The sequence below is a fragment of the Catharus ustulatus genome, chromosome 1, assembly GCF_009819885.2.
Source record: "Catharus ustulatus isolate bCatUst1 chromosome 1, bCatUst1.pri.v2, whole genome shotgun sequence".
Taxonomy (NCBI): domain Eukaryota; kingdom Metazoa; phylum Chordata; class Aves; order Passeriformes; family Turdidae; genus Catharus; species Catharus ustulatus.
Window position 1 is genome coordinate 128,875,430 of NC_046221.1, and position 19,093 is coordinate 128,894,522.

The window sequence follows — 19,093 nt, forward strand, 5'->3', positions numbered from 1 at the left end:
GTATGGTGATAGGTGCCAGTATCCTTCTGTTATAATTAACCTGTGAACTCAAATAAACAGCAATTTATGCTGAGGAAGTTATTGATAAATAAACTGAGCTATATAAATAATTTTATATAGAGATGGCAGTAAAGAAGTGCAAGTGCAAGGAAGACCTAGTAGTTTATAGAACTTGTTTTCTTCATCTTGCTGCAATCCTCAAAATTATTTTCCTGTGAAGGACAAAAAAAAGACAAAGCCAGTCTTAGTACAAGAAATGTGTATTAATTTATAATGTAGCACTTAATGGCATCAGTGGATGGTAACAGCAGGGTTTAGAGCCTTGTGAATTATCAAAAAGGGTTATTTTTTCCCCTGAACATGTGCATGAATAAGCAGTGGTGGAAAGCTGAAGAAAAAACTTGAAGTCTCTGATCTCAGGTTACTAGAGTTCTTTTCTTTAAAGACTTACTTGACCTTATGACAGCATGTCAGCAAATTAGATTTAGGTAATGCTGTTCCCAAGAGCTCTAATTATGGTTCATATGTATATTCCGTGGTTCATTAAAAAAACATGAATTATAACTGCCTTACTGTACACTAATTTGCATACACATCAAAACAGAATCTGTAAAACCAGAATCTGCAGAATGGCTTTAATTTTTCTGAAGCATTTAGATATTTCATAAATTCTCCTAACTATTATTCATTGTTGACATGCATTTCTTGAACTGTCTAAGCAAGGATAATTTACATTTGTTTTTGGAAGTGGCTAACACAGATAACTGGTCTGCTCAAGAACACCTAATAAAATGAAATATAATTCTTTTTAAAAAATAACTGAACAGATTGCCCTAGGTGTGACATCTATGGAGGACAACGAGAATACAGTAATGAGAATGGCTTATGCTTGCTATTCCTCATTCACATTGAAAACTTGTCATAAAAATGGATTACTTGCAGTTCTGTACTGTTTGCAATTCTTGTCTTACCATGGTAATAAGACATTAGAAGTTTAATATATCCTGTGAAATACAATATCATATAAAGATGTGTAGATATCACAACATTTGCTACCTCAACTTCTTATCTTTTACTGTGTATATCCCAGGTTGACAAATCAACATGCTGCGTACTGCTTTCGGGTTTCTGGGAATAACAGTACATGCTTGCAAGGACCACAGAGGTCTTCTGTGACAAAAGGAAAAAGCCCTATTAAAGGTGATAAATTTCTTGGGTAGGTGACAATGCCATGAACTGGGGTTACCCAGCTGATGTTGGTGGTGTGTTGTTGTATTAGTGGCCCAGCTGCTCTTCACTTTTACTAACTCCAGAGGAAAATCTGCAAGCTACTGAGTGCTTCTCAAAACGAAATGTGAGTTCCTGCCTTCCAGTGACCACAAGGAGGCCCTCTGCAATTTATCAAGACAACTTTAATTCCGCTTATTTACTAATGGAAATTCAGTGTTCAGGACCGAAACAAATCAAACTAAGGAATCTGAGGATATGAAAAAAAAAAAGTCAAGAGAGATGTTCCATATTACATTGTAACTCACATGGCATTAGATTTGAATGGCCATACTTTAAACATATACTCTAAAGCTGATGGAAAAGAGTGCAGAACTATAGAGGAAAGCCATCTCTCCCTCTTCCCCTCTCACCTCCACCTTCCCCTCACCAAGGCTGGCAAGCTAGGATACTACAGCTTCTGTCACCACTACTGTGTTGAGGGTACTCTGTTTTGGACTGACACATTTATTTAAAAGACTGTTAAATTAACATTAGTAAGACTGACTGAGCCCATAGCTATCTGAGCTGCTCAGTTCAAATGAAACTTGTCTGAATAACCTCAAACTTGGAAAAAAAAAAAAAAACTGAGCAGAAAAGATATTAGAGTAAGGCCAAAAATAAGTCAGACCAAAAGGAGGTTTTCTGTGGCAGTTAAACAAAAGCAGCACAAATTTATGTTAATATTAGAAAATGTGCCACAATATTATCCTATAGAACCATTTCCCTAATGTAGGAGTATGTGTAATCCTTCCAAAAATGTCATTAGAAGAGAATTTGTCACCCCAAACTTCAGTTACATTTACAGTAGAATATTTGTACAAGCTGTTTGCTGAAATACGTCTGATTCCTCAGTAAAGAGAGGAAAGGCAAAAAGCTCTAGCCTGTATTTACCATGGCACACACTCAAGATAAGCCTTAAAATTACCTTTTGGTGTCCAAACAGTGTGGTTTCCTCATCAAAAGGTTATTTGTTATAAAAGAGCTTTATTTGGCAAAACGTTGAGAACATTCACTTTTTAATTAGAGCAGCAAACTTCTGAGCCCAGAGTTATGGCATTTTATAATGCTTCTTTTCCTGATTATAAAAGAAACAACAAGTGCAGCAGAAGCTATTTCATCCCCTGGGAATTTCCCATAGGTCAGTTGCACTATGAAAAAATAAACCAGGAGTTGTAACACTGAGTACACTTTCTTAAAATCTTGAGGACTTTTTAAAAAGTTGTGGATATTAGCTTCTGATGTTTTTTCTTTGTTTACTCTCATAGTGCTAGAAATTTTAAAAAGGCCTTTTATTAATTTCCTTTTCTTATATATTCATATTCTTTTTTTAAACTCCATTTTTATTTGGAGTGTATTTGTATTTCATTTTATTAGTTAGGTGGAAGTGGGTCAAGTGCAACTTTAAGTGCCTTTTTTTCCTCTGTCCTTGAAGTAATGGGACCTTTTGTTTTACTGAGTATTTTAATAATTCTTGCTGCTCCCAAGTGGATATTCTGCTGAGTGATTGCAAGTCTCTTGGTAAAACTAATTCAGATCTAGCTGATCAACTGTGAAAATTGTATTCAAACCTTCCCAAAATAATAAATGAACAGATAATATTATTGATTTTTTAAAAAATTCTACTAGATTAAACTAGATTTATTCTTTCTAAAAAAATAAAATAAAAAAATAATTGTGTGACTACATTCAGTTTTTAGACAAAACAAATTACATTATGCTTGTCATTTCACATATAAGACCCAGCAAGCTCATTAATTAAAACAGCCACAGAGCAAATGCAGCAGTTTTGCATGAGTGCAAGGTAAAAACTGTCTTTATGGATCAGTATTTTTGTGAGAAGGTTGAGGGCATCATTACCTGCCCCAGAATCCTCTGTAGTTGTCCAGGTTGTTTATTTTTTTAGATATCAAGTGTAATGGAAGTTCTGCTTGAAACAGCCCAGTACCTGACAGTCTAACATTTTGCAAGCCATGTAGGTGAGGTTCAGCTGTAATGTTTCAATATTTGACAGGTTCATCTGTCTAAAAACTGCCGTAGATCACCGAAGGCTGAGATTCTAGGGAAGATTTGTTTGCCTGGAAGCAACATGGCTCAGAGCTACAGGACCCTCAGACTGATGCTAAAGAATCTTTTCTGGAATAAAATAGTTAAACTACCAAGAGCCTGTTTTGTTTTGCAGTAGGAATAAAACCACTGAATTTGCTTGAGATTAATTTTGGATAACACAAAAGGAATTTAAAGACAAAGTCCTACGAAATAACAATGATATTGATGTTCTACAATAGCTTAAGTAGAAATAATTTAAAAGAGGGTTTTAAAATAATGAGATTGATAATTTCTCATGGAATCATCCAGTTATGAAACTGAAAGTGAGTTTTGGAAGACACACAAAAACATTCATTTGAGCAGAGATAATAGAATTAATCAAGGCAATTTGCAAAGGAATAAACCTGAAACACTAACGAAAGGGGAAAATAGCATTGTACAGGTGATGAGAGTTTTAAGATTCACTTATCAAAAAATATGTGTAATTGAGTTCTTCATCAACATTTTAAAATGAAACTTTAATAATAAGAATATTCTTATCTATAAGAATCACTGTTCAAGTCTGCATTGGTGCAACATCTTGAATAGTATGTCCACTGTGAACAGGTTCCAGCCATACTAGAAAAACTAGAAAGAAAATGTAATCAGTGTTATCCACCAGCTGAAGAGAAATTATGTAAGCTAGGACTCTTCAACTGGGAAAAGACAGTTAAGGAAAGCTGTAATAGAACATCATTAAAATGAATGATGGCTAAAACTTTTACAACCAAAGAGGAAGCAGCATGCAAACAAATTATTTTAAATACAAAGCAAAAGTTTTCACAAAGAAAATAATGAAATCATGGTACTAAAAAACAAAATGTTGTGGAACTCAAAATGATAAAAGGCTTCAAAAAAGACCAGGACACTGTCACAAAGGATAGGCCCATCAGTAAGTAATAAGCATGATGGTCTATGCCCACTCTGTGACAGTTAATGCATGAGACACAGCAAAGCAAATATTACAACGAAACCAGCACAGATTATTCCCCTCTGCAGTATGCTTCTCACTCCCTTTCTTCAAATCTGTTTTATGAGGACGATGATATTTTCAGAAATGCTCCAAACAGCCATGACTTTCTGTAAGTCTCTACCTTCTCCACAACAGGACTTGCAGTCTCTGCCTGGGGCCTTTAGCCCTTTCCCCTCTGGAAAGCTGACACACTGGCCTATTATTTTTACTCGGTTCCCACTTCTGGTCAACAGGTAGATTTACCCATGACAGAGGTTTCCTGTAATTTAATTTGCTTTGACAGCAAGAGACTACAGCATAGTTAAGGGATGGGAAGAATATCCTAGGAGAAGAGAACTTTATGCTCAAGTGAGCCTAATAGCATCCTCCCAACAAGATCAAGAGGAACATGAAGCAATGCCCTTTGCAGCTGTGAAGGTCTGGAACACAGGAGATAATGGACACAAGCTGAAACAAGAAAGCCACATAAAGGGCAGATGGGAAAAATCATCACCTTGCGGACATCATGATATGAAATGGATTGCCCAATTAGTTTGTACAGTTTCCATCTCTGCAGGTTTTCAAGACCCAAATGGTTAAAGACCTGATCTGACCTCACAACTGAATCCAGTTTGAGCTAGGCATGATTAGAGATCTCTTGGGGTTCCTTTCAGCCTGAATTTTCTAGGATCCTATATTTAGCACTATCATGAATTTGATCCACACACATAATCCATAATAATTACTATAATCAGCAATTAGTGTAAATAAGATTTAAAACCAAAACACAGTTTGAATGTGCAGAAAGAGTATATTGCTTGACGGACATGTTTCAGAATGAGTAGGTGGCCCAGGGATGTTTAAGTTGCAGATGGTTTCTGAGACGTAAAGGATGATAAAAACAAATAATTGGGGAAGAAATGTCAAGACTTGTAAGGCAAGAGGTAGTGTGTTGATGCTGTGGTGCTTTTCCTCCAGTTCTCTTCCTACTGTGAGGGATGTTTTCACTGGAGCTCATTTACAGATGTTTTACCAGGTATGTGAAGGATAAGGAAATTCTGAAACCCTGGAGACTTCAAAAGAAGAATGCATGCATCTGAAGATACACGAAAAAAAAGAAAGGTAGAGTCTGTCTATTCTTGTAGAAATAGTTTTAATTTGGCATAAGTAATAATTTATAAATATAAATTCACTAAAAAGAATTAATTCAGTTTCCCGTTATTGCTGAAAGTCATAAGACAATAGCCTAGGGGAGGGTCTTTCAAGAAGGAAGTCTTAAGAGAAAATTTATTTCCTGGAAAACATCATGGTGATACTGAGTCAATAAGATAAATTGGTATGGGTATGATATAGGCTCTTTCCCCTCCACCTTTCAGTTGGTCATGAGTTTTGGTCATAACACCTTACATGGTATGAAAATTTTCTATTCTTGAGAAGTGTAAAGGCATTATACGTCAATTCTTAAGAGATATAGCGGAAATTGTCACTTGAAACAGCTTGCATGTTCTATGAAGGTTGTGTTGGGAAACAGCTCAGCATTGTGTGTGATAGACATCTCATTTGTGAATGTAGGAGAACTTCTTTGACACAGCACATTCTTTGCAAGCAGTGGAAGGAAGTCTGCATCAGTGTTTTCTGTTTCAGAGAGGATACAACATCATGGTCTATGCACCCATCACTGAGGACAGTGGTGCTCATGCCCTTACTACAAAAATTTTTTTCTTAAAGAGTATTATTTGCTCCTTAAGCAGCTTCACCTACAGTACCATCAATATTTTATAAGGCCTTTGAATGAAGTATGTTCATGCACTCCAGTATCTGCTATTAGAGGAGATAGATACTTTTAAAGTTTCCATCCCCATCCCCTTTGTCTGTGACTACTTCTTCCTATCCTATATCTTAGGGTGCCATATCAGTTATGCCCACAGAATCCTTCATTAAACTGCTTTGTGAAGTGGATTGAGAAAATTATTTAGATTAAAAATCGTGCTCCGAAACCCAGGGTTATTTATGTCTGACTGTAGGAAAATGGAAATTTTATTGTAAATGTTTGAATAACTGGTAGATTGGATACCAATATTCCTTTCCAGCACTGCTTTGTTCCTTATTTTGTATCCATATACTTCCTACTAGAAATGGCTAGGTATGAGCTTCCATTGATACATGATTACAGTCTGTTAGACCTTAGTTTGCCACAGACATTGCTAAAAAGTTGATCTTTTTATCTTAAGAAAATCTGGAATTTCAAGCTTTTAAATGTCTATGGCTGAGAAATATTATGACCTCTAAAATATATCTAAAATATAACATCTATATTTTTTAAGTTGAATACTGCAAACAGAAATAGACCATAATTTCAACAAGAAATATTAAATAGAGAAATATAATTGGAATGTAGAGGTTTTTCACACTGACGTGACAAAAATAGCTCACTACACAGAAGAAAAAAAAATCTTTTTTATTGTATATTATATTTTATGGTCTTTGGATGCATAAAAAAATAAAGCATATTTTCATTCAATATTTGTAGTAACTAGCTGGAAACATGCAATTAAAACCAAATAGTAGTCTGGCCAGCTCTGCTAGGGTACTTCTCTGGGACAATAGTATGTGTTCGGACAATGAATACTAAGGGGATCTTGGACAGTGCAGCCAAAAAATCTTATTTGCTCCTGAGATTCAAGTGTGCACACTTAGCAAAGCAGACAACATAGTGAGGTCTCAGAACTAGTTTGAGAGTTATTTTGAAAAAGCCTGAGTATTTAACTGGGAAAACCAAGTCAAATTATACTTTAAACATTTCATACTGTCAAGAATTATATTAACTTCATGAAATTTTGGACATACTTTAAGCAGAAAGAAGTTTCCCTAATTCTTTACTAATTTGATGATGTTTGTTTAGTTATATATCAATTATATATCAGCTATGAATTTTTAGCTGACATCATCACTCAAGTTACATAATGTTTACTAGAAATACCTGTAACATGTTTTGTGTGTCAATTTTTTCAGCTGTGTGTCTATAGTATAGAGAATTAATAATAGTGGAACCTTCTTGGAGTCTTTCACCTAAAATAGGATAATAAATGTCACAATGCATCCTTAAGTGGAATATGGAACATAGGGTGTTATACTAAAAATCATGGGGGAAAAAAGAGAAAATGTGAGGTGTCAGTGACCATGAAAACATTGAGTTCCTAGTGTTTCAGAAAAGTGAACTGGGATAGAAAGCTTTCATTTCAGAATGAGCATATACATAGTGCTACTGTCAAGTGCTACATGAATAGTGAAAGAGGTAAATTACAAGCTCAGGAAATCTGCCTAAGAAATCCATTTCATAGAATTAAATATGATTGTGCTTGTAACCTGTGATCTCCACGAGGGGAAAACCTGCAATACATTCCATGTGGAATCAGTGGCTACAACACTGTGAGTTTATTAAACCCTCTTGCCACAATGTCAGCAATTTGAAAATGCACACGTAACAAGCAGACAACATGCATGCTGAAGAAAAATTATGTTCACAGGTTTCTCCAGAAAACAAAAATGGTCATTTTAATGTCAAACAAGGAATGTTTTAGGTTAGCACCTCAAAGTTTCTATAATTTTATTTTGTGTTCTGTGTTGCTCTATGTTTACAAGGCTCAATTCAGTAATTTACTAGAAAGCACCAAAATCCATATTTTTTGTCAGTTTACAGTCTTATTACTAGGTTAGTGTAAAATGCAGATTGAGAACATTTTAGAAATATCACCAAAAAACATATTTTGATTGTTTTTCTTCTAAAGTCTTGTGTTAGGCTTCATTTCTTTCCCTTGGATCACCAGGAAGAGGACTCTGAGCCAAATAAGAACTTGTGGTAAAGATGGTAGCAAGACATTGCAAAGGTCACCAACTCTGCAAAGTCAGCATGACCTTCCACCTATTGATTCTGCAAATCAAGAAAATCAGAAGCTACTGCAAGTAAATCCAAATCCTATAAATATCAGGAACATGAAGGTTCCAATAAATAAGTCCTGTCAAAGTCAAGTCTATAAACAACTTGTTAAAACATGTCAAACTGTCAAACGTTCTTTATATTTTCAGTCCCCTTTCCAGCACAGGAGACAAAACAAGGACTTGATGATATTACCCTTATAGAGGACTGCTGGACATGATGGTGCCTCTCCAAAGGTCCTTAAGAACTATGAAAGAGAAAGAAGGATCTGGAAAATTTCTTGACAATACTCATCTCTCTGGTAAACTATTCAAAGAATATATAGTTGGAAAAGTTATGATCTTGGAAGCAAGCAGGCAGTTAATTCTACCCTATAGAAGTCATTATTTTTGACAGTACAGTGCCTGTCATAGCTTTTTAGAGAGCTTCCTTCTCAAGTAACCAGTCATGATAACAGTTGCCCTAAGAGAACAATCAGAGATCATCTAGTAACAGAGTTCTCGTAAAGTTCTAGCATAGCCCACTTTTACTGAATACAGCTAATGTAAGAAATTCAAGCACATTTGCATTAGTTACATTTAATAGTCAAATTTTGCAGGGAGGGATGCCTGACAGTTAAACTTATTTCTATGTTATCAAGCATCCTTAACTTTCATACAACTCTTACACTTATGGTGCCCAACAGTAGAAAATCTGTATGCTTAATCAAATTTCTGAATGAAGGATTTGTTCAAGAGTCACTACCTGTCTCCCCAAGGATCTACCTACAGTCTCCTGCAAGTTTATGTCTGCAAATGACATTGCATTGTTATTGAGTCTGGTGCCTAGAAACCATTACGTCAGCTCTTTCCCAGAACAGGCAGAAAGTCATTGTTAGAAAAGGTAGGAACTGGTAGGAAGTCATAAAAAGTCTCAAAATGTTTTTCAGGAAAACAAATTAAATTCCTGAATCAGAGAATAATTCAGGTTGGGAGGTACTTCAGGAGGCCATCTAGGCCACCCTTCTGCTATAAGTAGAATCAGCATGGAAAAAGGCCTAGGTTAGAGTTGCCTGCTGAAATGTGTTGGAATCTGACTGAAAGCCACTCACAGCTGCCAAACACATTTTGAGAACAAGCCAAATACAAGAGTCCAGACCTACCCATTAGAAGGTAATGGGAACTACCTGGGCTAGCATTGTATATGCCCTGAAGATTTTAAAAGAAGGATTTGTCCTATCTACAGCAAGAGCTGCTCATCTGTTTGATATAAGAGCCCTCATACATAGTTGATCCCCTCTGAAATAAATAGCTCTTTGAGAGTAATAAGCAGTGCATTAAACTCAAATCCAATTCCTTGGCTTTCAATACTATTGAGCATTCTGCCATCCAAATATTAAACATGAAGCAGCTGCACTATAAGAGTGCCAGAAATTTATGGCCAATAAAGATCTACCACTCAAGGCTAACATAAACGAAGGTCAAGCCATCTACCTAAAATCCAGAAAACTGTTTAGAATATGTGTCTCAAATCCTTGGGCAGAACATAAAGATCTCACATCTTGACAGTATTTCATATAGGTATCCTGTAGTATCCTAAATAAGAAATGAATATTTAATCCCACATAGTAATGCCAGAATTTATGTTACTTTGCCAATAAAAGTCTATCTAAACTAATTTGCAGCCAAAAAAGTCACAAAACGTGTACACATCTTCTCCATAAGCAAGGATAACATTTTAAACACAATTTCAGAGAACTTAATAATTCTCATAATTAAACAATTCTGGTTTGTGCAGTGATCTAGGTAATATCAAAGACATTCAATAGGTTGTTCCAGAATCCACAGTAGGTTTTCTAAAAATAAATATTGTGATGTTCTTTTTTGGAAAGTCTAATTGTAAGAGAGAAAGTGAAGTTCAATACATAATTCTAGAGATAGATGTTATTTTATAACTTATTGGGTATTTCCAAACTATATATAAGGGATTTTTTTTTATCATTTCTGCATTTAATTTCAGTGGGCAATGAATCTACCATTTTCATAAAGGTTCTCTCTTACTGTAATAGGAACCAAAACCATATGATGGAAAATTCCTACTGTTTCTATCAGAGATAGTGAAAACATGGGATAATGAAATAATGTGTAAAAACTTTGTTCAACCTGTGGAAGTCAAAGGCCCTGTTGAAAACAGAAGGACTAGTGTTTTTGTTTGTTACTAGGAATTTCAGAACCATATTGCCTTTTCAATGAAAGAAAATTATACTAGTTCTACAGAAATGTGAGAAAATAATTATTTCCATCAAAACCTTTGCAATTATTCAAGTTTTACAAACAAATATGAAGAATTTACAGTTGTTCAAAAAGAAGATATCCACTGTAAAATGATAAAGCAAACTTCATCCTAGAGTTATGTGTGAGGATGTTGAACAGTTTTGTTTAATGTGAATTTTTTCTCAAAGACTCCCAATCTCTGTGAATGCAAATTATCCACAATATTCAGATCATCTTATAGTCTGATAGATATGAAATGCCTCTTAACTTAGGGATTGCCACTAAACAGATTGTGAACATTTACCTATTCTGTGCAGCAGTCCTACTTCATGGAAATATTCTATGCTACACCAGAATGTACCTTGAAATATCACATAGGGATTTTTATCAGAGAATTTACTTTTCTTTGTAAAAAGATATTTTTTAAAATTAGTTTTACTACATCTCTTCTAGACCACAGGATGTAGTTATCAGGTACAATAAAAAATTGTGTATTTCTGACCCTAATGCAATCAGTCTAACGTGGGCTAAATTTTCCTGAATAATTTCCTAATGTGATATTATTTATAGTCATTCAGAACACCACAGGGGCTATATCATAATTAAGGTCTAACACGGCAAGAAGAAAAAGGCCAGATGGCCATCTAGCGCTCACTGTGAGAAAGGCAGGCGATCAGAACGCCCCATTTGACAGTGACTTTGCATACCTTCTTTAAGAGGTATCTTCTTTAAGCGACAATGTTTTCAGTCAGACCTCACGTTATTTTGCACAGCTGAAACCTAAAATTCTGTCTACAACACTGACAACCGTAATAAACAAGCTCATTTCACTGCTTAGGTTATATCCTTGTGTCTAGATTTTTACAGCACACTCAGCAGGGTGGAGCAGGAATACTGGCACATGCAGCTAGAATTTTCAGCCTCTCTCAGGTGCTACATGAATACACTGAAATTTGGTAGCAGCCAAGTGCCTAACTCCATTTGGTTATGTAAATAATACAAGCTGATAGGGTGATATGCCCAATTACTATTCATAGACTCAGAATGGTATGGGTTGGGTGGAACTTTTAAAACCACATAGTTCCAACCCCACTGCCACGGGCAGGGACATCTTCTGCTAAACCAGATTCTCCAGGCAACCCCTTCCAGTGCCTCACCAACCCCAGTACAGTAAAGAATTTCTTCCAAATATTTAAATTAAACCTACTGCCCCTTATTTTAAAGCCATTCCCACTTGTCCTATCACTTCATGGCCCTTTAAAAAGTCCTTCTCCAGCTTTCTTGTATGCCCCCTTTAGTAACTGGAAAAGCTAAATGAAGATTTCTTGCCTTCTCACATGCATAGTGTCTCTGAAGCCTGTGAGTACTCTAGGCTGCTCTGCAGGAGGGTTATGCTGAGCAGCCTTGCAGATCTCTGCCGTGAACACACAACAGGCACACCCTGGAATGTGGTGTCCAAGAATGTTCTGCAAGACTCGGGTCTGGTCTTGCTCTGAGGACAGTTTCATAGCCATAGCAAAAAAGATAAAGACAGATGTAATAGGATTCTTCGGCTGCAATATGACCTGGTGCTGAACCAGAGCAAGTATTTACAGAAGATTCTTATGGTTGTCATTACATGTCAGGGTGGAGTTATGATACACAATTGTTACAATTGTATGTTAATGTTTGCCTGTACATTCTATAATGGATCCAGTGCAAAAAAATCACATTCCGCCACAAACAAAAGTAATTTTTTTTCCCTTGAAGGAAAAAGCAATCTTACTATTGACTTTGGCAACATTCCACTTCATATGAAATTAACTCATTTCTGCTCATACACATTTACCATACTAGTTTTCCTTCACAGAAATGCAACATTATCATAGACGCATAGAAAGTTTGTGGTTGGATGAGACCACTGGAGGCCATCTCTTTCACCTCCCATGACCTGCTGAAAAGACACCCAAGTACTGACAACACCACTCAGAAACTCAAGCTGAATCTCTCTTGAAAAATAACAATATTTTCAATAATAATATCAATATAATAGTTTCAATAATACTATCAATACTTTCACAGTTTCTACTTCAGTGTGCCCTGCCTGTCACTGTGTGGTTCCACATAGAAATCAGCGACACTGGCTGAAATCCTTCAGAAAAACTGACACCCCTTCCTGGGAACAGAAATCTTTCATGAAAGGTATTTCTAACGCATCTGAAGATGCAAGAGATATAGCTAAACATCTCATCAGTACATATTCATTAGGAATGGCCCCTTTGTGTATAGTGAATTTTAATTAACATTACCTTTGTCCCTGCAGGGAATACTGACAGTGACAGCTGAGTTCACTACCTTGCTGCCACTGGGTAAACACCGTGATGTCTGCCACCAACAGGGATCTCTTCTGCACTCACATGTGGCTTCCTGTCCCACCTCTGCCTCATATTTTAATTACAGCCATGGAGAATTATGCCGCCAAGCTTTATTTGAAGGTACTTCCAGCATAAAGATGGAAGAAATTAAGTGACATTATAGCTAATGAGGGACCACCTGAGCCCTATAGCAATTTCTGCAGGCATAGGGGATCTGGTGGGCGATTCAAGAATGTAGAAGAAATATCTAAAGTGATTTAATTCATTAAATAATTCCCTAGGTTCTCACTAACTACTACACATACACAGGTCACAGTGCTCTCCTTCTCTTTTTTCCAGTGTACAATTAATGGCATAGCATACTGGGGAGTAGTTGGATTTAAATGTAAGAAGAGATGCCCCATAAGCAAATGTCCTAAAGGCAGGCATTCCACAGGAAAACCATCAGTGTAACCTGGCACTACAGCATTGTCCAATCTAGGTAACTGCACTTATCCCAGATAAGAAAATATTACATTAAGACAAAGGGGGAATCTTTTAAAAATTATCTCAAGGGCTGGAAACACATCCTTCAACACATTTAATGAAAGATATGCCTAAGTCCATGCAACATCATCTCCTGCTCCGAATCTTGTGACCCCTGCCACATTTCAAAGGACCAGGCTCAATCTTAAGAGACCTGCAACGAACAGCTCACTGTAAAGAAAATAGTAGGACTTGATTATGATAGGAATACTACAAGGCCTTATGACTATGTAGAGTATATCCAACATATCCTCTAGCTCTTCTCACTTCATTATCTAGTAAGGGGTGGTATAAAAAACATAGCACTACAGCTCATTCCAGCCTAACCTCTCAGGTTTCCTTCCTATAAAACCACAGGAAAAGAAGCAGGGCATTTAACTCCTGTCTTACCCACATCTCTTACTGTAGACATAGTCCAAGGGCCTAAACTTGCTCCTGCTAAATACTCCCTTGGTTGCACTTTTTTTTTTTTCCCCAAAAGGATTGAAATGAGAGACAAAACCCCTCACTTTCCCCATAAAACTAGAGGACAATGTTCGTGGCAAAATTTTTTGCTTGTGAGAAGACAAGCTCATTGCTGGTTGCAACTACATCACTGACTAATGGAGAACAAAAGGGGAATTTATTTTGTGCAATCTGCTATGGTCCATGTGAACATGAAAATACAGATCCATCAGAAACAGGGGCCATTTCAACTGTTCTTCAGATGTTTCACTGCACCTACATTCAAGGAAAGAAAAACTCTAACCATCAAAGGGTTAATCCTGGTATGGTCTTACCTCAGCTTCCTATCTGACTCATTTATTGGTAGTGTATCAGAACAGTTCATATTCTCTGTATATTTGTTTGTATCCTATATTGCTCTGAAATAGAGAAGTTTTTGCATATTTTCAAAGACTGGTTTCAGTTGGAAAGGACCTTAAAGATAATGGACAGCATCTACTAGATCAGGCTGCTCAAAGTGCCACTCAGACTGGGCCTGGAACACTTTAGGAAAATTCCTTTTAGACGAGAGAGAGAGAGAGACACAGAGACATTTCTCTCTTTGACTGAGATCTGTGGCAGAGGGGACAAGTGAAAATCCTTGTAATCGCAAGGCTCAGAGCACCATTACCTTTCAGAATTCTGGCAAATATACACAGACTTGATTAGTACTATCATATGATGTAAAATCAATACATGAAAATACACTTGTAAGAGTAATTAAATTATCTTGCACTTTCCTGTTTGCTGAAATTTCTTCATTTTCCCCGGTAATGCATAAAGCTTATAAAGTTTTAGCTTTCTAAACTTCTAGCAGCTTGACAGAAGGTTATTACATTGCATCTAACTTTCTTAGTTGTTTCAAGGATTTCCTGATGCATTTTAAGCTGCTATCAGGTGCCTTTTTGCAAATGAAGCAGCTTAGGGCATAGGATACAGAACCTACAACTGCGTGTCTGTGGTGGCCATCTACCCTCTGCCAACAGCAATTACAGTAAATTAAAATGAATTGGAATTCCAATTCTGCTTGCTAACTGACATCAGCTGCATCAGAAACTGACAACTGACATCCAAGTTGTGATGCCTCAGTGAAATGGTGAAGGAGGAAGTACCAGACTCCATTCTTATCCTTCTGGGAAAGGTTTGGAACACTAGATAATTTGTGGAATTACATACTACCCATAGTCAATGACCAAATAAGGAACTTCACTTTATAGGATTGTCAATCTATCACCTTTCAGGAGCTTTAAGTTCACTTAAAAAAATTAACTTTAGCAGAAAAGGATGTTATTGCTTTTACTGAGGTCACTTAAAGGGTAAGATCATTCTCAGTGATGCTAATGTGAAGGTACAGGGGTGACAGGAGTTAATTGCACAGTTACCACTCTATTATTGATTTATACTCTCCTGACATTTACAGAGAAATAAAATAGAGTTTACATTTTACACACTCTCACAAAATACAAGACACAAACTACTGTAGAGAGTTGGAATTCAAATTGGTAAAACTGTTACATGCAAAGGAATAAAACTGAGAAAAGAAAAGATGTAATTTCTCTCTGTTTCCATCCATGAAGTATTAAAATATAATTAGGGATTTTGAATTAAAGCACAAAAAATGAGATTCATCTACTGAAAGACTTTACTCTTCCAATTGCTATGTGCATATACAGGTGTTCTGCCTCTGCGATTAGCACAACTCTTGTAATTTAGGCCCACAAGAGGGCTTCATACATGTATTTCAGCTACACATTTTTACTCTGTCAGAAGTAAGATGAAACATGAATAGGAATTAATTGGTGTAAATTTACCTGTTTGAACAAGCAGCAGTAAATTTAAAGCATATAAAGAGCTGTTTTCCCTTAAAAGAGCTTCTTTTGACAGCCTGTTCAGTGTAGTAACTCACTTTGGTCACTTTTGTCCCTTTACAAGTCAAGATAAGTGATTTTTTGAAAATAAGATTTCTCAAGAAGCTTCATCTAATACGTTCTTCAGTCATAGGGCTCATTTAAGTTTCATGTTTCTGAATCCCCTTCCCTGTTTCATACAACACTGCATGATGAATGGTATTGGGAAGAGATGTTTCCAATAGAGAAGAAAGTCTGAAGTTCACTTCATGGTACACATTTCCAGCCCTGAGGCTCAAGCACCATAACAGAAGATTAATCTGGTGTACACCAGTAGTTCAGATGCAACACAAGCCCTGGTTCCAGTGCATATGGTTCATATCAAGCACCTGAAAAAATATGCCTTGGATCTTCTTCCATGCATGCTTTGTAGTGCTGAATTTTTGTGCTAGACCCTGTGGAGTATGCTGTTTCATCTTTAGGGAGTCTGAAGCCTCTTTCCTTTCCTGTGTGAGTCTGGCCTTCTCTCCAGAAGTTCTGTTTGTTGCAACATGAGGAACATCCCATTACACTAGGTACATGAATAAGTAAACAGAACACAGTGAGCCTAGAAACTTGGCAAAATATCACACAGTAAGTCTAATGAGAAAGCAAAGGAAGTAATTCATCTGAACAAATGTATAAATATGTATATAGATCATGCCTCAAAGACAAATCAGCTGTTCTGTGATGATGTTGCAGAGACAATAGAGAAGCAGCTGTTTCCCAAGGACTTCTTTCCTAGAGCATCCAATGTATTCCACACTGGGGAGAAAATTTCCTTTCGAAATACTCTTTCCCAGCACGCTTCTTTCGGTTTACTTTTTTTGTATTAAAGATACAGGTGAATAACTCTTAAAACAGCTATTTTGTAACAAGTTTGGTGCATTTCATTTCTTCTAACCAACACATCTTCTGGACATCAATGGTCTTTTTGGTTTCTTTTCTCAAGAAAAGGTGGATACTGTCAAATTCACCCATGTTAGTATGCTACCAAACCATATACAAACTTTCTAGGAAAAAACAATCTGAGCACTTAACTAAAACATTGTACTGTCAGGCCAGCAAAAAGATGCATCAATCCTCCCCATTGTGTGAAAAGAAATGCCTGTGTATAAATCAGAATGAGAAAATTAACAGTATTATTTAATATAGTATGGTATAATTTATAGAGTGAAGTTATTTTTATGGTGACCTCAGTATATTTCATGGGGTTAGTGACTAAATTTTACTAATTATTTAGTAAATAAATATATATATAGTCTCTTTGCAACCTTAAATGGTTTGCTTTTACACTTTCTTTATCAAGCTTTTAGTTTTATGCAAAATATTTAAATAAATGACAAATTTAAGTTCACCATCTAGAATGTAAGAATGCCCATACTGCATTGATGTTCTAGGTTAGACTTAAGGGAGACTGTATTATTTCACATGGTTCTCTCTGAAAATGAAAATGTGGAGTTTTACTCTCTAGCTACATTAAACAGCAGTCTTAAAAAAAAAAAAAAAACTACTGAAATGCCAAAATGCCATTCTCCTCCATTTTTATTACCTTAGAAATAAAAATAGGCTCATATTATTAACATAAATCTGAACACAGAAGCGTTTGATCATGTATGTTGAATGTTGCTGAGATCTGTACAGAGTATGAGGAATATACATGAATCACTGCTTTCCCTGGATTCTTCATAGTTTTGGTAGTTCTATGACCACATGCAAGGCTGAGGTACATATAAAAGGGCCTGCCCCTTCTGGATTTGATAACTTCAGAACTTAAAGATAGACAGTCTTGCCCTCAGGGATGACTAAAGTTATAAAATGGTTTGGGTAGGAATGAACTTTAAAGATCATCCAATTCTTTTATACCTTCAACATCTCCAGCTCACCCAGAATACAGCCTTTTGCTGCAAGCTGCCAGCCCTCCTTTGATCTGTGTTTTGAACATTATACCTCCTGCTCAGATCTCCTATCATAACTTGCATGCCCAGTACTGTTAGCATCATCCAACAGGAAACAAGCTAATGTAATTTTGACACAGTTGGCAGCAGATGTGAGGAACTGGCAGCCTTAAGCTAGCTGGTGGGTAATCCAAGAAGTAGTTTTTGGAGCAAAGGTGGGACTGGCCAGGTTCTTCAGCACTCACCTGGCTCCAGCCCTTCAGCCTCAGCTCCTATGGCCAAGACTTGGGCCTTCTTCTGCACTAACAACCTGACCATGTATTTCTGAGCCAACAGTGCTGAATTGCTTAAAGTGCAACCAGTTCAACTGAAATCATTGAGAAGGAGTTAGCCAGATTTTCCTAAAGCAGCCTTTTCAGATGAAGATGAATCACTGTGGTTTGCATGGATTGAGGAGAATGCGAGGGAATACTATGAAAAATAAATAAAACCATGAGTATTGCCATGAGTCTGTGCCTCTACTTAAAAGGTGGTGATTTGCAAAGGGGAAAAAGTTAAATAAAAAAAAAAACCTCAACAACGACAATTTAACACCCAAATGAGTTCCAAACCTATTCTGCAATTTTTAAAGTTCAGTGTCAAGAACAATGCACTCTGGAATGCTATAAAAAATCTGGCAAACTTTAAGACCTAGGCAAAATTGAATTTTCTTGTCTTCTCTGCGTCATTATGAACATAAAAATATCCCAGACAGACCACTTAGTTTTAACCATCATTATTAACACAGAAATGGAATTAAAAGGTTCATTAGACTTCTAGGGTGCTTTTTACCCACAGAGCCTGACTGAAAACAAAAGTTTTCATCAGTTGATATAATGGAGATTGCATTATTCCCAACTCCCACCAGAAGATGATTTTCACATACCATGTCTACATTGCCAATATCAATGTGTACACACTGTTTAGCAGTACACACAATGTGAATTATACTCAGTTATCAGTGAAAGATAATTTTTTTTTCCATGCCTACATTTTGAATTCAATCTCCTCTAACTGAATCAACGAGTTGGAACTATTTTGTGCACAAATTATGTATCAGATGCATGCTCATCCTGTTAATCTCTCTTGCAGCCAGTTTCATTTTTGCTGTGTTCTCATATCAGTACTGTTTAAATCTCTTTCAACAGCAATGTTCTCTGCTTACCTATCCTACAGTTTCCAAGGTGTTTCCCTGAATCATTAGGCAGGCAGTCTAATGCAACCACTGCATACTCATAGAGGGAGAAGTCTCCGCTTGAGTTAGGATCATTTCAGAGTAGCCCATATTGCACAGACCATGTAGACTAGCAGACATATAATCCATGCTAAAATTGCCATACATATAAATCTTTTTGATCGTTTTTGTAAATAAGTATGAGGTATATTCTAAATCACAAGATAGGCATCAAATAA